This window comes from Bidens hawaiensis, unplaced genomic scaffold, assembly GCF_021521415.1.
Source record: "Bidens hawaiensis isolate Kalapana, Puna unplaced genomic scaffold, B.hawaiensis_p1.1 tig00033814_1, whole genome shotgun sequence".
Lineage (NCBI taxonomy): Eukaryota > Viridiplantae > Streptophyta > Magnoliopsida > Asterales > Asteraceae > Bidens > Bidens hawaiensis.
This window is the reverse complement of record NW_027495806.1, coordinates 1-18,142: the sequence shown is the minus strand read 5'-3', so window position 1 is coordinate 18,142 and position 18,142 is coordinate 1. Positions and strand designations below refer to the sequence as shown.

The 18,142-nt window shown below is 39.3% G+C and overlaps 1 pseudogene across 1 annotated transcript; it reads right to left on the bottom strand.

The window, feature by feature from the left end:
- Positions 1 to 12,705: 12,705 nt before the first annotated feature.
- LOC143585305 (fatty acyl-CoA reductase 3-like) lies at positions 12,706 to 16,193 on the bottom strand (annotated as a pseudogene). The gene is made up of 10 exons (XR_013144532.1): positions 16,065 to 16,193; positions 15,882 to 15,985; positions 14,863 to 15,064; positions 14,567 to 14,668; positions 14,246 to 14,440; positions 13,753 to 13,913; positions 13,578 to 13,662; positions 13,222 to 13,491; positions 12,975 to 13,102; positions 12,706 to 12,859 (listed from the first exon to the last, which is right to left on the bottom strand). The product of XR_013144532.1 is annotated as a fatty acyl-CoA reductase 3-like (transcript).
- Between the last annotated feature and the right edge of the window lie 1,949 nt (positions 16,194 to 18,142).

Sequence of the window (18,142 nt, the reverse complement as noted above, 5' to 3'; positions counted from 1 at the left end):
GGGAGTGGTCCTGAAGCATGATCCAAAAGATCCCTTTCCACCACTAGCGTATATATTTGCTCTTGTACTTCTTTTGTATGCGGGTATATACCCAGCAATGTTTGTAATATTCAAGTTGATGAAATAAAGAATGTGTTTGTCCTTTTCTTTATTTAACGCATGTTTACACTTGGCAATTTCTTTAGTACTTAGATAAGTTAACTTTTTGACATGGTAAATTATAAGTTTATTTTTTCTTCCTCTTTCATGATTGTGCGGGTAAGACCGTCACTTGCACTTAGTAGGATGGCTAAACTTACATTTATCCTGCGTAGAAGTTTTCCTTATCTTTTCCTTGAAATTTTCTAAGTGTTCAGAATAAGTTAACCCTTGAACGTGGTAGATGATAGGTTGAAGTTTTGCTTCCTTGTTTGTGATTGTGCGGGTAAGACCGTCACTTGCACTTACAAGGATGGCTAAACTTGACTTACATCTGACCTGCGTGTAGGTTTTCCTTATTATTTTTTAGTATAAGTTAACCTTTGAACGTGGTAGATGATAGGTTGAAGTTTTGCTTCCTTGTTCGTGATTGTGCGGGTAAGACCGTCACTTGCACTTACAAGGATGGCTAAACTTTACTTACATCTGACCTGCGTGTAGGTTTTCCTTATTATTTTTTTAGTATAAGTTAACCTTTGAACGTGGTAGATGATAGGTTGAAGTTTTGCTTCCTTGTTCGTGATTGTGCGGGTAAAACCGTCACTTGCACTTACAAGGATGGCTAAACTTTACTTACATCTGACCTGCGTGTAGGTTTTCCTTAGAACTTTTTAACATTTTTAGCGTTGTGTTTATGCGGGTTTTGCCGCCTTCCACACGCAACTACTTACTTCTTCACGCATTGGTGCGGTGAATACCGGCACATGGGAAGTTCATAAGTTAAAGGCAAGGCTATCAACACATTGTGTAAGGAGAATCATTTCCATTAGAAGTGGCTCTAGGCCTTTTCTTTACAAGTTTGGAATTGATCTACATATAACATTTGCGTAATTGAGCTCCATTCCATGTTCTTGGGATAGGAGTGCCATCGAGCCTTTCAAGCCGGTATGCGCCTTTTCCCAGGACTTCTTTGATAATGTATGGCCATTCCCAGATCGGGGCCAGCTTTCCTGAGCGCTCTTGGTTTGAAGCCTCGTTGTTACGCAGTATGTAGTCTCCTTCATTGAAGTTGCAGAGTTTTACCCGCGTGTTGTAGTACTTTTGCATTTGTCGTTTGTAATTTTCTTCACGCACTGCGGCTAAGTCTCTGCGTTCCTCGGTTAGCATAAGGTCTAACCGTCTTTCCGCAACATTGTCTTTTGGCTGAATCAAGACCCTTGGTGAGGGTAAACCAATTTCGACTGGGACCATGGCTTCAGTGCCATAAGTAAGACTGAACGGGGTTTCCCCCGTACTGGCCTTTTTCAGCGTTCTGTTTGCCCAAAGGACGTGCGGGAGCTCGTCCACCCAGCCGGATCTGTGTCTCAAGAGTCTTTTCTTTATGCCATCGACGACGCTCTTGTTTGCTCTTTCCACCTCACCATTACCTTGCGGGTGTGCCACTGAGGTAAAGGTGTGGGTGATTTGAAGTTCTTTCAGCCACTGCTGTAGCTTCTTGTCAGCAAAGTTGGTGCCGTTATCGCTCACCAGATTCTGTGGAAGTCCAAAACGACAGATAATAAATTCCCAAATAAATTTTTTGATATGTTTTGCGGTTGTTTGGGCTAAAGGTTTTGCTTCTATCCACTTGGTGAAGTAATCGATGGCTACCACTAGGAACTGAACATTTCCTGCTGCTGTGGGAAATGGGCCTGTCACATCGATGGCCCACTTCTGAAATGGCCACGAAGAAGTGACTGGAACAAGTTCGTTCTTCGGGCGATGCGTGTTGGGTGCGTAAAGCTGACAAGACCTGCATTTTCTAATGTATGCCACTGCATCCATATGCATCCCCGGCCAAAAGTATCCCGCATTGTTCAGTTTAGCCACAACAGCGCGGGGACCTGCGTGAACTCCACAGATGCCTTCGTGTACTTCCCTTAAGAGGTAGTCAGCATCTTGGTTGTTCACGCATCTTAAAAGTGGGCCAAGAAAGTTACGTCTGTAAAGGTTGTCATTGATGAGTTGATAATTTAGTGCTTTACAGCGTAGTTTTCTTGCCTGTGTTTTTGACTCTGGTAGTGTTCCTGCTGCAAGGTAATTTATTATCGGTGTCATCCATGTTTCTGTACCGGTTTGGATGACACAAATTTCCTTGTGCGGGACTGATGGTGCTTCGAGGAGTTCAATGCGGATGTCCTTTCCCAAATGGGTGAAGGCTAGTGACGCAAGCTTGCTTAACGCATCCGCAGATTTGTTTTCGCTGCGCTTGACGTGTATGACTTTACAATCATTAAAATCACGCATGAGGGTTTTTGCCTGGGCGAGGTACAGGGCCATTGTATCGTTCACAGCCGTGTACGTCCCATTTATTTGGTTGGCTACCAGCATGGAATCCACGTGGGCTTCCAAGTTTTTCACTCCCATCTTACGCGCAATTCTCAAACCGGCCAAGAATGCTTCGTATTCGGCTTCGTTATTCGTACTTGGAAAATCCAACCGAATAGCGTAAGTATATTCTTGGCCTGCTGGGTTGGTTAATTTTAACCCTGCGCCTGAACCCTCGTTACCGGCGGCTCCATCAGTGTAGAGTCGCCAGACATCGTTGATGTCCTGTGCTGGGGAGGGTTGAGCCTCCTCCTGGCACTCTTTCTCCAGCGAAGCGGGGACTTCTGCAATAAAATCGGCCAAGACCTGGCCTTTTATGGCTGGTCTTGGCTTGTATTTAATTGCATATTCTCCCAATTCAATTGCCCATTTGGCTAGACGTCCCGATAATTCGGGTTTGCCTAGAACGTTTGAGAGTTTGAAATTGGTGAGAATGGTAATTGGGTGACCCTGGAAATATCGTCTTAATCTGCGTGAAGCGTGTATAAGTGCTAAGACTAATTTTTCGAGGGTAGAGTACCGGGTTTCTACGTCTGTTAGTACACGGCTAACATAATAGATTGGCATCTGGATGCCTTTTCGTTCTGTTAGCAGTACTGCCCCGGTTGCTCTATCTGTTGCGGAAAGGTATAGGATTAACTCCTCTCCCGCTTGTGGTGCTGTAAGTGTTGGGAGTTCGATTAGGCGTGACCGAATCTCCTGAAAAGCTGCTTCCGCTTCTGGTGTCCAGCGGAAGTGCGTTTTCTTCAAGCAGTTTCTTAATGTTGACACGAAAGGAAACGACTTATCTGCATGGTTTGCCAAAAAGCGATTAAGTGCGACTAGTCGTCCATTTAGTGTCTGAGCTTGTTTGATGGTGGTCGGTGATTCCATTTTAACAATGGCTTCGACCTTTTCAGGGTTCGCTCTGAAGCCATCTTTAGTAACAATGACTCCCAAGAACTTCCCTTCTTCCATCCCAAATGAACACTTGCTCGGGTTAAGCTTCATGTTTATCTTTCTGAGCGTGTTGAATGTTTCTTCAATGTCTTTCAACATCGCTTCTGGCTCGGGGCTTTTGATGACCAAATCATCCATATAGACTTCCAAGTTTCTCCCGATTTGGGCATGAAACTCTTTGTCCATCAGGCGTTGGTACATGGACCCTGCATTCTTAAGTCCGAAGGGCATCATTTTATAACAAAATGTACCATCGGGCGTCCGAAACGCGGTTTTGTCCTGGTCATCTACGGCCATGTGGATTTGATGGTACCCCTTATACGCATCCAAGAAGCATTTAAGGCGAAATGGTGCCAACGAATCCACCTTAAGATCAATTTCTGGTAACGGATAACAATCTTTGGGGCATGCTTTGTTCAAATCTTTGAAATCTATGCACATGCGCCATTGTTTGTCATTCTTCGGTACCATTACGGGATTTGCAACCCATGTTTGATATTTACTAACGCGTATGATGCCTGCGTCAAGGAGTTCCTTGACTTGGGTTCTACACGCGTTAGTTTGTTCAGGCCCCATTACTCTGCGCTTTTGTACGACTGGCGTAACAGCCGGATCGCACTTGAGCTTATGCTCCGCCTTACCTCGGGGTACACCAGTCATGTCAGCTGGTGTCCACGCAAAGATGTCGGCGTTTTTCTGCAGTAGGCGTTTGAGTAAGGTGCGGGTGGGATCAACGATTGTTGGTCCAATGGTAACGGCCTGGTCGGGGTATTTGCCATTGAAGGCCCATTTTTCCGGTTCGGTGATGGTTGGTTTGGCCATTTTTGGTTTGGGTTTAGATGAGACAGATGCGATGCATACCTGGGGAATGCCAGTGATCATCGCTACACCCTCAGCTGTTGGCCATCCCATCATGCCGTGGACTGAAGATACCACGGCGTTGAATCTTGCCATCCCGTCTCTTCCGAATAGGATGTCGTACGTGTGGTGTGGCTTTCTCATCACGACAAAATCCACGTCTTCTGTGCGTGAATAATTCCCATCGGTAAGAGTAACGGGGAAAGATAGGATACCCAGGGGGGTTTCTGTGCTGCCATCAAACCCTTCCATTGAAGCGTAGACCGTTTCCAGGCGCTCTTTGTCTTCATCATCCAGCTTGTCAAAGAACTGCCTGTACATCACCGTCGACGAAGCGCCGTTGTCAACAAGAGTGCGGGAAGTGATGTAATGCCCCAGCTGGCTTTTGATGACGATGGGGCCTTCTTTGCTGGGGCCTCCTGGCACTCGCGGGAAGCGCACCTCAGCTTCCTTCCACGCGCATGGTTCTGTCGCTCGTCTTTTTCTTCCCCCGACCTTGCCATGAACCATGTTGATGCTGATGTCGACGGCCTTTCGTCCGTTACCTCTGTACCGGTTGTCATTCCTTCCTCCCTTCCTGATTGATGCCACGAGATGTGCAAGTCTTCCATCCTTGACAAATGTCTCAACAATGTCTTTCAATGATGTGCACTCTTCAGTACCATGACCCTTTGTCCCGTGGAAATCACAGGATTTGCTTTGATCCGCATTAGGTTTCTGTCGGATCAATGGGGCTTTTGGCCATGGTAATTTTTCCGTGGCAAATATCTCCGTGACGCTCTTCGTGAGTGGCGTCCACCGGTGTTTTCGGTTTGAAGGGTGTGTGTTATCCCTTCTGCCAACAAGAGGGCGAGAGCTGGATGAGGTGTCAAAGTTTACCCTTGACTGCCAAATACCTAGCCTCCTCTTTTTGTTCTGCCGGGCGATCCGGACATTGTTCTCTCTTGTCCTCTGCGTGTAGAGGTGTGTACTCTGGGGAAGATCCCTTCCCAGTTGCTTTTCCGTCTCGGCAAAGCGCTTTGCCGCCGTCATGATGGCATCCCAAGTTGATGGCATGCCATCCTTACCCGTCAATGTGCGGATAAGTTCTGGGTATTCGGCGCCTTGGATGAAGGCGGCGCGAACCAGATCCTCACTTATGTTGCCGAGACTAATCTTTTTGGAGTTGAAGCGAGTGATGAAGTCCAATAAAGATTCATCCTCCTCTCTCACGCAGTTGAGGATCGTCCACTGCTCTTCAGTGTACTTCCTCTGTTGGCTGAAGTGCTGGCTGAACTTGTTCTGAAAGTCCGCCCAGTCATATATGTGGTGGATCGGTAAACGATCGAACCATGCCCTGGCCGCTCCGACCAGAGTCATTTGGAACATGTAGCACCACGTGGGTTCCGTCCAGTTGCTGACGGTAGCCCCCGCAATGAACCTGTTCAAATGGTCGTCTGGGTCGGATAGACCATCATAAGTGCCAATGTTGGACATTTGTTTGGCACTTCTCGGGGCGATTGCTTCCGCAATGTCCCTTGCGAATTTTGACTTTCCTACATTTGTAGCAGTTGGTCTAAAGGTTTTGGAGAAGTCACGCGGGTTTCTCTCCACGATTGGTTTAAAGGCTTCCCCAAAATTCCTTTTTGGTTGGTCGTCCGTCTCCTTACGCTTCCCTTTCGCCTTATGGCGAGGGTTCGCGTCGGTATCAGACTCCAACTCGTCGACTGAGTACTCGCAGTCACTGCTCATATTGAGGTGTTGGCGAGTACTGCCGAATTCGTCAGCCTGTTGGGCTGAACGCAAGCGTTCATCTAATTCGGCTTGGAATTCTCTTTGCCGTGCTTCGGCCCACGCCTTCACTTGATCTAGTGTTTGGCGAGGGGCCCTCGTTCGTTTTTCCAGCTGGGTATTGGTGAACCCCAGTGGAATATTTACTCCACTTGCCCCGGCTTGTGTAGTCGGGGTAGTGTTCGTAAGGATTGTATAACCGCCGGTGTTCCCCCCAAGTTGCTGGGGTTGTTACCGGGGTTTCTTGGTCGGTTACTGGCCTTTGGACCGGAGTAACGTTAACCATTTCTTCAGAAAATTCGAAAAAACTAAATTAGTTCTAGCTTTTATGCACGGATGGCGCCAATGAAGAAACACTAAGTGACCCTGTACAGATTATATTTAATCTGGGGGTTAAGTAATGTTTCCCACGGATGAGATCTAGCTGAGAAGGCTGTTCTTCAGGAGACCTGCAAAACAAACACCGTAAGCTTGTCACTGAGAAGGGGGGGTTCCTCCTTGTGACCACCCTCCGGCGTGAGAATCAGACTAGGTTGCTCTGAATATAAGTGTATATTAAGAGATTGCTAGATGACTGGATAGCAGATGATCTTACCATTCCAAGATGTTGGAGTATTTATAGCCGAAGGTAGGTTTCCAAGCAGGTACAGCCGGCTGAATAGTATTCCTGTTCTACCAACAGTGGACTATGCACAGGCCATACTGGTTGGTGGGTAGGTTACGGCCAACAGTGACAAAGTCGGCCGCACTATTCCACCAACTGTAGATTATGCACGTCCTACCTACTGTGGATTGTACGCAGGCCATGCTGGTTGGTGAAAAGGTTACGGCCAATAGTAACACTATTCCACCAACTGTAGGCTGCGCATGTCCCACAGTAAGGGTTGGTGAGTAGGCAGCGGCTAATAGTGACAAACAGTACTAGAGGGTGCTCCTCCTCGCACTGTTGTCGGTGAGCTGTCACCCTGTGATTGGCTCATGGGCTGTTCTGGTCAGATCGTCTGTCCTATCCATACCTTGGTAGGTATAGTACAAAAGATCTTTCAGAATCATACAGACTGGCTCATTTAGGCGGGATTGTTCCCGCCTTGCTCATTCCTTCATGTGACTACTGAAGTATCTAGTGTCTTGTGCGTGTAGCCCTGCTGTCTGCGGGTAGCCTTCCCTGATGGCTTGTATCCGCAACTGCGGGAACAGGCGGGGTACATCACCATTGGGAGGCTTTCCCTGCGTGTACAGCTAGCGTACTGCGCGTAAGATTCTATGAGCATGGTGGGTCCTGCGGGAGCAGATGGCCTTTGCGCAGACGTCCCTGTTCAAGGTGAGTCTTGCGGGACCAACTGGTCTCTGCTGGGACCTACCTCTTCAGCAAGAAAACCAGTGGCACCGGTGATTAAAATGGTTTTGTTATCAAGAAAACCAAGAATGCTATCCATCTCCATTGGTTGCAAATATAGCAAGAACAAGAACACAAAGACTTTGTAGATATCGAGAGGGAGTTGTAGGGAAATTAGTGAGGAAGAAGATAGGACGCAAGTGATATATAAGGATAGGTTAAGGTGTGAAAGGAAGCTAGAGGGAGTACACGTTGGCAAGTGGCCGGTGGTGAGTTATGAAGGAGTACACCCAATTAATGTTTTGCCACTTGGTTTGGTAAAAACAGTCAGGATTTTCGGTGTTACGTAAACTTATAAGACAAAAAAGAAAATTGTATCAATGGTGAAACCACATCATTATAAGTTAAGTAAATCTGTTTATGTGTTAATTACCTAACGTTTCTTAATCATGCTATGTGATCATTTGAATTTAGAATTTTGGATTAATAATATATACTTTAGACAAAAATATAGAAAAGTCATTGTACGTGACATATACTATATAAAAGTTGATATGTTAATTGCTATAGAAAAAATAAAACCATATAATTGAAAAGAGTTTGATCGATTTGGCATATAATTTATGTATGAAAAATTCAGGACATTAAAGTGCGTACGTAGGGTTTTCAATTTTTTATCCCTCTAGATGTTATATATACATAGATCACATGAAATAAGCAACACATGGGTCTTGATTTGGCTATAATTGGTTGGCAAAATCAGGCACATGAAGCCGATTGTGTTTGTTGAAGAAAACAATAATTGGTTGGTTTGTTGAAGAAAAGTGATTAAAGTACATTAGTGGCATGTGTTGACAACGAATCGGGTTCAATAAATACTAATGAGGTTGCTTTTTTTATTGAAAAATTTTTAAATATAGGAAAAATGAAAGGGAAGAAATGATTTATAGGAGGGAGAATTTTTTTTCGTGATTTTAGGTGTTCCGCCATTTGAAATGGCGGAACCCACACTAGTTGTAGAGCGTGCCAGAAATTGTCTGGTGATCTGGAGGTTTTTCTGGTGTTCCGCCATTTTAAATGTGGAAAATAAGTGACTTCCGCCATTTGAAATGGCGGAACACCACTTTTACCCCTTTATAGTCTGCCCATACATTTATTGCACTTTCTCCATTTTAAATTGCGGAAGTGAATAGTAATATTCTGACGTATTGTATTCAACAAATACATGCACTTCGGTTCCATGTTGTTGCAGGCCCGTCTCAACGTTCTCGGAGGCCTAAAACTAATTAAAACGTCAAGGCCTTTTTATTTTCTTTTCTTTACGTGTATAGTGCTAGAGAGTATACAAGAATTATAGAATATGGATGATATGCCGTGAATATGGATATGAAACAATCATCCTTAACTTGTGGCTCATTATTGAGTTACTATTTCTAAAAAAACTCTACTTTCAAAATCTCATAATATATAAATCTTACTTAAGACGGAGACCCTATAAATCTGGAGGCCTAAAGTCATTGCCTCATTTAACTTATCCACGAGACGGCTCTGTGTTTGTTACAATTCAGAATCAACCACCTTTTGTTATGATAATAAAGAAGAAGTTATGGTCATGCATGACATGACAGATATGCACACGAATTAAATCCTTAAGAAGTTAAGATCCAACGTTTGGCAACTTGCAAATGGCCCTTAGCTTCCTCACCACATGCATGCTCATTTAATATAACATCTCGATCGTCAGCAACATTTTGTTCCACATACTATAACTCATTTGCAACCCCCTTCCCAAACATTCGTACACACGGTGTATTGCATTTAACAAATGCATGCACTTCGAAGAAAGACTATATATTATAACTACACTAAAATCCGACTACTAATATTTCAAAACTAGCGAGCACTACTATTATATTTTGATATTTCGTATATCTATTGTATTGGAAGGGAAAGAGGGATTCATAAATAGGGGTGTGAGCGAGTCAAGCCATTTGTGAGTTACTCGAGATCAGCTCACTAAAAGTTCGAATCAAGTTGAGCTTAAATGATCGTGTGAGCTTGCGCTCGATCCTGAAAGTATTCTTTGTTCAATAATAGAGCCCGAAATCGAGCTTTATTTATAGAGCACGAGTAGGCGAGCCTAAACGAGTCTAGAATTTGTATATATTTTCTTTAACATATACTGATGCAATAACAATTAATTAATATCCAGTTACAATAAAACTAACTAACTATATATATATATATATAGCTATTTAAAAACTATAATTAAAACTAGTTTTGAGAATACACGTGTTACGTCAAGTCTGTAAAATTCTAATCATAATACCATTAAAGTGGATCCTTTAGATCAAATAGAAAACCGAAGTAAAAACGTTGAAATACACACACCTTGCCTTGACTTGCAAGCAAGGTGGGCACTTGCTCACATATTGAGTCACATTTAATACATGGCCACTAGTAGTTATTTTAATTTTCATATCTTGAATTGTCTTTGTATGAACAAAATAATTGGTCTAGTTTGCTTCTTCTAAAAGTTTGACTGTAAATTTCCACAAAGCGGGTATCCATATTCATTCTATGTCTTAACACCAAAGGTGTTCTTTAGTAGGTGTATCTGTTGGCCTAGTAGCCTTTCTTGTTTCACGTTCTATTCTGTCAGGGCCTGTAATTGAGCTCTTCTAATTTGTTCCATAAAATCGATGTTAACAGCAACTTATAATAAGATTTTACCTTTGCAAGAGTCTGTTTTTCCTTTTGGCTTAATTGGTCGGCAAACACATTAGCCTTTCACGGATGATATATGATTTCACAATCATATTCCTTATCAATACCAACAATGTCTTTTTCTCATATTTAGGTTCTTTTATTCAAGAAAATACTTCAAACTAATTTGTGATATGTGTTTATTGTGCACTTAGTTACGCAGAGATAATGTCTCTAAATATTTAATGTGAACACAATTACTGCCTGTTCGAAACCATGAGTTAGAGAATTCACTTTATAAACTTTAACTATCATGAAACATAGGCTCACATTTCCCTGTTACAATGAGTACACAACCCAATCCTTGGTATGAGGCATCCGAACAAATCACCAAGTCTTTTCGGTATCAGGATGACCAATACAGGTGTTTGGGTAAGCCTATTCTTAACTTTTTGAACGCGCGCGCGCGCACACACACACATATATATATATATGCACAGTCCCCCCCCCCCCCCATCGAACTTAATTTACTTCTTTCCAAAGTAAATTAGTCAAAGGAAAAGCTATATTCGATAAGTCCTAAATGAACCTTTGATAATAACCCACCGGTCCTAAGAAACTATATATCTCTATTGGCATCCTTGGAGCTTTTCAATCCCTCACTACTTCAGCTTCGGTGGGAGCCACCATGTTTTTGTTTTGGTTGTTAACCCGTCCAATAAACATAACTTCAAGTAGACAAAAGGCATACTTGGAGAACTTAGCATACAAGATATCCTTTGATAACGTTTCCAACACTTCCCTAAGCTGAAACACATGATTTTTCTATCCTTGAGTAAATCGGTATGTCGTCGATGAACACAATGATCGATATATTTAGCACCGGTCTAGTTTCCCAATTTATCAAATCTATAAACGTTGTAGAGGCATTAACAAGTCCAAATGGTATCACAAGAGACATGTAATGTCCGTATAGCGTGCGAAACGTCATCTTCGATACATATATGCTTCTCTAACCTTTAACTATCGGTAACTGGACATTAAGTCTATTATGAAAAACCATCTTACTTCATGCAACTGGTCAATCAGATCATTGATCCATGAAAACGATGCTTGTTCTTTGTTCAACTATCTAGGCAATGCACATTAACATATTGTCATCCTTTTCTTAACAAACAACACTAGACGACCACATGGAGAACTGCTCAGACCAATGAAACCCTTATCTAGGAGGTCCTGTAGTTAGGTTATTAACTCTTTCATTTCTAATAGAATTAGGCGATATGATGCTTTCATGATGGCTGAGCTCCAAATAAAGTATCAATATAAAATTTAATCTCCTGATTTGACGGACTCCAGTAAGATCCTTAAGAAATACCTTTGATAAGTCTATTGCCACGAGAATAGCATGTATCCCTTGCATCTCTACTTTCGTGTGGAAAACATATGCCAGATAGCACCGCACCCTCATTTACTTTCTTGCCTTGATCATGGAGATGATCACATACCACCATAAATGGTTACCGAATTACCATCACGTGTCTTAAGATGAATCATCTTCTTTCAACATACTATTTGAGCCTCAAACTCGGCTAACCAATCGATACCCAAGATCCTCCTAACGTTAAAACATTCAACGTAACAGGAAACATAAGTCCTTCTAATTCCATTAGACATTCTCTTATCGTTTCTACTACTTTCATAGACTTACCACTTTTGTACATCTTTCAATTAATGACCAAATAGCCCTCCTGGTTTTATTCACTTTATTTTCAACTAAATCAAAGTTTTGATTACTTACACTTCATGCACACAACTTTATAATGTTTACAAAATAACTTAAAACTTACGCTTCAATAATTTTTATATAATTTACATAAAATTTAACAACTAGTATAAATACATGCATGTGTTTATACTACTATTTGAAAAGTTAAAGATTTTTATATTTTTTTTCTTGGTATTTTTATTAAATCAAATTTATGAATTTTTTATGTTGCATTTACGATCTCAGTCCTTCTCTTTTATACATTTAACATTTTGGACCACCTAAACCTTGAAATGTTTGATTGGTGATAGATAAATGTTTTTCTACTTTAAACTTGCTAAAGTTTTTCACTGTCACACGATAACACAATAATTATGTACTAAAATTAATAAGTGCAGAAAACACTATTTTATCTTGGTCTTCAAACCATCTGAGTTGTTTCAAAATCATTTTCTTTATAACAAATCGCTTGTAAATGATGTGTAGCTTTTATATAATACTCCGCTTGTGTATACTATTTTATCTTGGTCTTCAAACCATCTGAATTGTATTCATTAGTTTTTAGTTGATCATGTTAATAGATTTAATAATTAACTGACATTTTCTAGTTAACATTTGTTCACGTTAATTAAAAGGATAACATATAATACACTATTTGTTATACACGGTAGAAATTGCATACAATAGCATGTTCTTCACGATATCTTAATGTTACAGTTCACCCGCGGTTACAACAATAAAGAAAAGCATAATTTATGACATTCATTCAAAATAAAAAATATGGTGACAAATACGACATCCCTTGTTTTCGTGAGGTCTGCAATCATTTAAATACATGTTTAACAACACCAGGAAAGTGTGTATGCTCGAAATAAACGTCCCATTTAATTGTCTTAGGATCAAAATAGAACATATCGGCTTCAATTTCGTTTTCTCTTACTAGTTGACGAAGTTTTTCCGTATTCATATCATCGTACCTAACAAAAGAAAGAAAGAAATGCTCAAAACTTATCAGGGAAATTAATTAAGTAAACATTATTCATTAATTATTGTAAAAAATAAAAGTGATTGTATGATTAAGAATTAACTTACAAGCTTTTTGAGAACAAATAAGGTTTGTATAACTCCACCAGCCGCAACACAAAATTGGTCTTTCTTTTAAGATTTGTATAAGTTCCATTGAGAGCATGACATAATGTTGCATTCACAGCTTGCAAACCCTGAAAACATGCAGTCCATACATTTATATATAAAAATTCATCAATACATGATGAACAACAGCACTTAGTTGTAAAATTACTGATGGTCCTAAAGTCAATGTATGAGCATGTGGATTAACCTGTAATGGAATCAGATAACGAAGAGAAAAGTATCTTTGAAAGCTAGCCATGGAGTTCAACACCTTAACATTGCTAACTATAACTGCTTTGCCTTCTTTGTTGATCATGGGATGCTTTGAAAAATAATTATACCCACTTTGTTGAATTGATTTGTATTTTAGTGGATTAGACACAGACGATCCAACATGATATATTATTTCACATGATGCTTGATTTGCATGCGCTGCCATTGTCGCGATCATAGCATTCGCCACCATGTCCGCTGGTATCTGTCAAATTATTTTTTACACATTCATAGTTAGTAATTTCAATCACGAAAATAAGTTAAGTAGCTAAGATGATGTATAAATTGAACCCACGTGTCAATTACGGATTCAGGATCCCCGAGGAAGCATGATAATTGGCCCTTGCCATAACCAAGTGCTAAGCTATCAATTGTTCTGTATTTTTCGAATACATATGAAAATATTACTTTAATCAAATAAATTAACCTTTTTATTTAAAAGGAAATAGAATGAGGAATTATTTACCTTATGCCTTCGATCCAACCGGGGAAGGGTTCTTTGTAGGTGCTGGTGATGATCGTTGGTCGAAGAATGACTAACGGCATGTTTCCTTTCAAGTGTCCGAGCATCATTTCTCCTAATGCCTTTGTAAAAACATATGTATTTGCCAACCAAATTTATTTGCTCTATACAAAGGGATGAAATCAAGTTGTAATTAAAAAAACTGATACCTTTAATAAAGACTATTAATTAGTTATAGGATACCTATAGACACAAAAAATATATACTTAGTTTGATATTAAAAAAGTTACTCATAGATTTCAAGATAATCGGTCTAAGTTACCACTAACATGGTGGAAAATATCGATCCATATGTATAGGGTGATTTAGAGAGAAAAATAAAGTTTATCAGCTTATAAGTTTAAAGTGTAAGTGGTGAGTCAAACCTGAAAAGAATTTCTTGCTATGTTTTTTGAGGGGATAGATGGGAAAAAAAAAAAAGCAAAACTCTATTTACCTTTCAATACCAAGATCTTTCATGGCCAATGTAATCGATTTATCAGTAGCGGTTTCATCATAACTAAGTTCTTTTAATCTTTCTTCAATGATCCTCTTCTCTGTATTAATATCAAGCCCGTGCACACCATTAAGCGCCTCTCCCAAATGATATGGAGTTTCTAGTATTAGCCCAGGTTTCTCACCGGTACATAAGCTGAACAAACACAATTTTAAATTCGATCATCATGGTTATATGTGTGTAAAATTCATATAGTTAATGCATGTATACGATAGAACCATATTTTAAATAACTCAAAATAACGAGTCTATATATGCATACTAACCAGTGGATACGTGAAGAAGCAACTTTATTTTACATTTGGCAGCAAAATTTAAAACATTTTTGGCTCCAAACGTATTCAAAGCTAATGCAACGTCGTATCTACAATAAATCAAATGAAAAGAATCAAAATCATTCTAGTTAACTCTTCTCAAATCTATATAAATGGTTCTTAAAATAATAAAATTTGGTTAGCACACAACACAAATAAAGTTCTCAAAATAAGTATTTATTGTAAGTTAACTATTAATTAATCAGTAATTTATATTTAACTTGAAAATATATAGTAGTTGTACCTTTCATCAAAGTTGGTGGTGGCAGCTACATTGACAACAACATCAATATCTGCCCACATCTCTTTAATCAAGCCAGGGTCTTTTATTCCCAAATTTTCATAGGTGATGTCTCCGCGACCGGAGTTACCTTTTCCGACAAGAAAGACTGCAGGTTTGTACCATACTTCTCTTTCAAGATATTGAATAAATCCTTTGCCACGGCCTATAAACAATTTGAAACATTATCATTTAGTTGTTTCTCTTAGGATTTTAGTGAAATTTATTATTATTTTTTTGAACATCTAAATTTTGCATTCTAAAAGAAATAGTGAACCTTTCACCTCCTATTTTACATCCTCACCACCTTACCAACCAAGGTAAAAAAATACTTTTAAGTTTTGTTTCTATTTTCATTAATATATCTATCTATACATAAGTTGAAGTGCCAATTCTTAGAACTGTTGCTATGAAAAAGTAGGCCGGTGAGATGCGGCTTGGCAGGTGGCTAAGCCCCACGGTGACGAAAACCACCCCTGAGATGCTCGGAGTGGGACGACACTTCTCTCAAGTTGTTTGACTACGACTAAACCATGCCCTAAAACTCTTTAAGATCGAGGTAGGTGTGTGCATGCATGCGTACGACTTAAAAGTAGATTGAAATATAGAAATGATTTCATGATCCCGACGTAAGTGAGACATTACAATGAAGCCATTCGATCATCTTGTATTCAGTGGCAGACTGAGAATTTATTTTCATGGGGCTAGTAAACAAAAATTTTATGGAAGACGATCAAGACTTTTGGGTATGTTACACTAAAAAGGAAAAATTAAGGAGGGCAACTGTCCCAATGTGGTACACCTTGTACTTGTATTGAATGTGCAACAATATTCTTAGCCATAAGAAAAAATCGTGACACAAATCTCAACACAACGAAGTCTGGTTCGCGCTAAAAAAATGAAAACACAACTTACCTCCTTACGTATTAAAATAACAAATATATACTTAACACCAATCGATATATATGGATATAAATATATACCTCCTTATTAAAACGTTGCAAAGCGGATTTGGCATCAGTAGCCCTCACAAGAAGATATAACTTATTCACATTGGGTTGAACTCTTAGTATCTTCTCCACAAATACTACACAAACAACATGACGTTTGTGAAAAACGTTATACATACATATATAGTTATTTAGAGAGCGAAAGAGAAGAAATACTTTTAGCAAGAAAACCAGTGGCACCGGTGATTAAAATGGTTTTGTTATCAAGAAAACCAAGAATGCTATCCATCTCCATTGGTTGCAAATATAGCAAGAACAAGAACCAAAGACTTTGTAGATATCGAGAGGGAGTTTGTAGGGAAATTGGTGAGGAAGAAGATAGACGCAAGTGATATATAAGGATAGGTTAAGGTGTGAAAGGAAGCTAGAGGGAGTACACGTGGCAAGTGGCCGGTGGTGAGTTATGAAGGAGTACACCCAATTAATGTTTTGCCACTTGGTTTGGTAAAAACAGTCAGGATTTTCGGTGTTACGTAAACTTATAAGACAAAAAAGAAAATTGTATCAATGGTGAAACCACATCATTATAAGTTAAGTAAATCTGTTTATGTGTTAATACCTAACGTTTCTTAATCATGCTATGTGATCATTTGAATTTAGAATTTTGGATTAATAATATATACTTTAGACAAAAATATAGAAAAGTCATTGTACGTGACATATACTATATAAAAGTTGATATGTTAATTGCTATAGAAAAAATAAAACCATATAATTGAAAAGAGTTTGATCGATTTGGCATATAATTTATGTATGAAAAATTCAGGACATTAAAGTGCGTACGTAGGGTTTTCAATTTTTTATCCCTCTAGATGTTATATATACATAGATCACATGAAATAAGCAACACATGGGTCTTGATTTGGCTATAATTGGTTGGCAAAATCAGGCACATGAAGCCGATTGTGTTTGTTGAAGAAAACAATAATTGGTTGGTTTGTTGAAGAAAAGTGATTAAAGTACATTAGTGGCATGTGTTGACAACGAATCGGGTTCAATAAATACTAATGAGGTTGCTTTTTTTATTGAAAAATTTTTAAATATAGGAAAAATGAAAGGGAAGAAATGATTTATAGGAGAGAGAATTTTTTTTGTGATTTTAGGTGTTCCGCCATTTGAAATGGCGGAACCCACACTAGTTGTAGAGCGTGCCAGAAATTGTCTGGTGATCTCGAGGTTTTTCTGGTGTTCCGCCATTTTAAATGTGGAAAATAAGTGACTTCCGCCATTTGAAATGGCGGAACACCACTTTTACCCCTTTATAGTCTGCCCATCACATTTATTGCACTTTCTCCATTTTAAATGGCGGAAGTGAATAGTAATATTCTGACACATATCTGACAAGGTGTTTGACCACACTGTTCACTTATGTCATTTCAAATGGCATAAGTGAACAGTACTTTATATTATTATTTTCTTTTATAGTTATTTAAAAAAAATTATTTGAAAAATATATTTTAAACTTTAATATATTTTAAATTAGTATTAAAATTTATAAATATATTTTTCAAAAAAAAAATTGAAGAAAAAAATACTGTAGAAGAAAATAATAATATAAAGTAATGTTCACTTCCGCCATTTGAAATGGCATGAGTGATTAATATTGGTCAAAAAGAAGAGAAAGTCTTGTAAATTGTCATAATTGTCAGTATTATTCACTTCCATCATTTGAAATGACATAAGTGAATAGTGTGGTCAAACGCCACGTCAGACGCGTGTCATAATATTACTATTCACTTCCGCCATTTGAAATGGCGGAAGTGCATAAATGGGTAAAATTGGTGTTCCGCCATTTCAAATGACGGAACACGTGGAAAATAAGTGACTTCCGCCATTTGAAATGGCGGAACACCAGAAAAACCTCTAGCTCACCAGACAAATCCTGACACGCTCTGCAACCAGTGTGGGTTCGGCCATTTCAAATGGCGGAACACCTAAAACACAAAAAAAAAATCTCTCTCCTATAAACCATTTCATCTCTTTCATTTTTCCCCATTTCTAAAAATTTTTCCTTTTTTATTGGCTGTCAAATCTGGGTTGATCGGATAGGGCAAGTTACGCCCCGGCCTGGTACCCTAACAATATACAAATTTTACTTGTATGCTAGATTTTATTTCCTTTATGGTGATGTAGATTAGTTAATATGGATTCATATATACGAAATGTCTAGATATCGGCTTGGGATATTTTACTTGACGAACCACACCCGGGTTCCATAGATGGCATTGATGTTG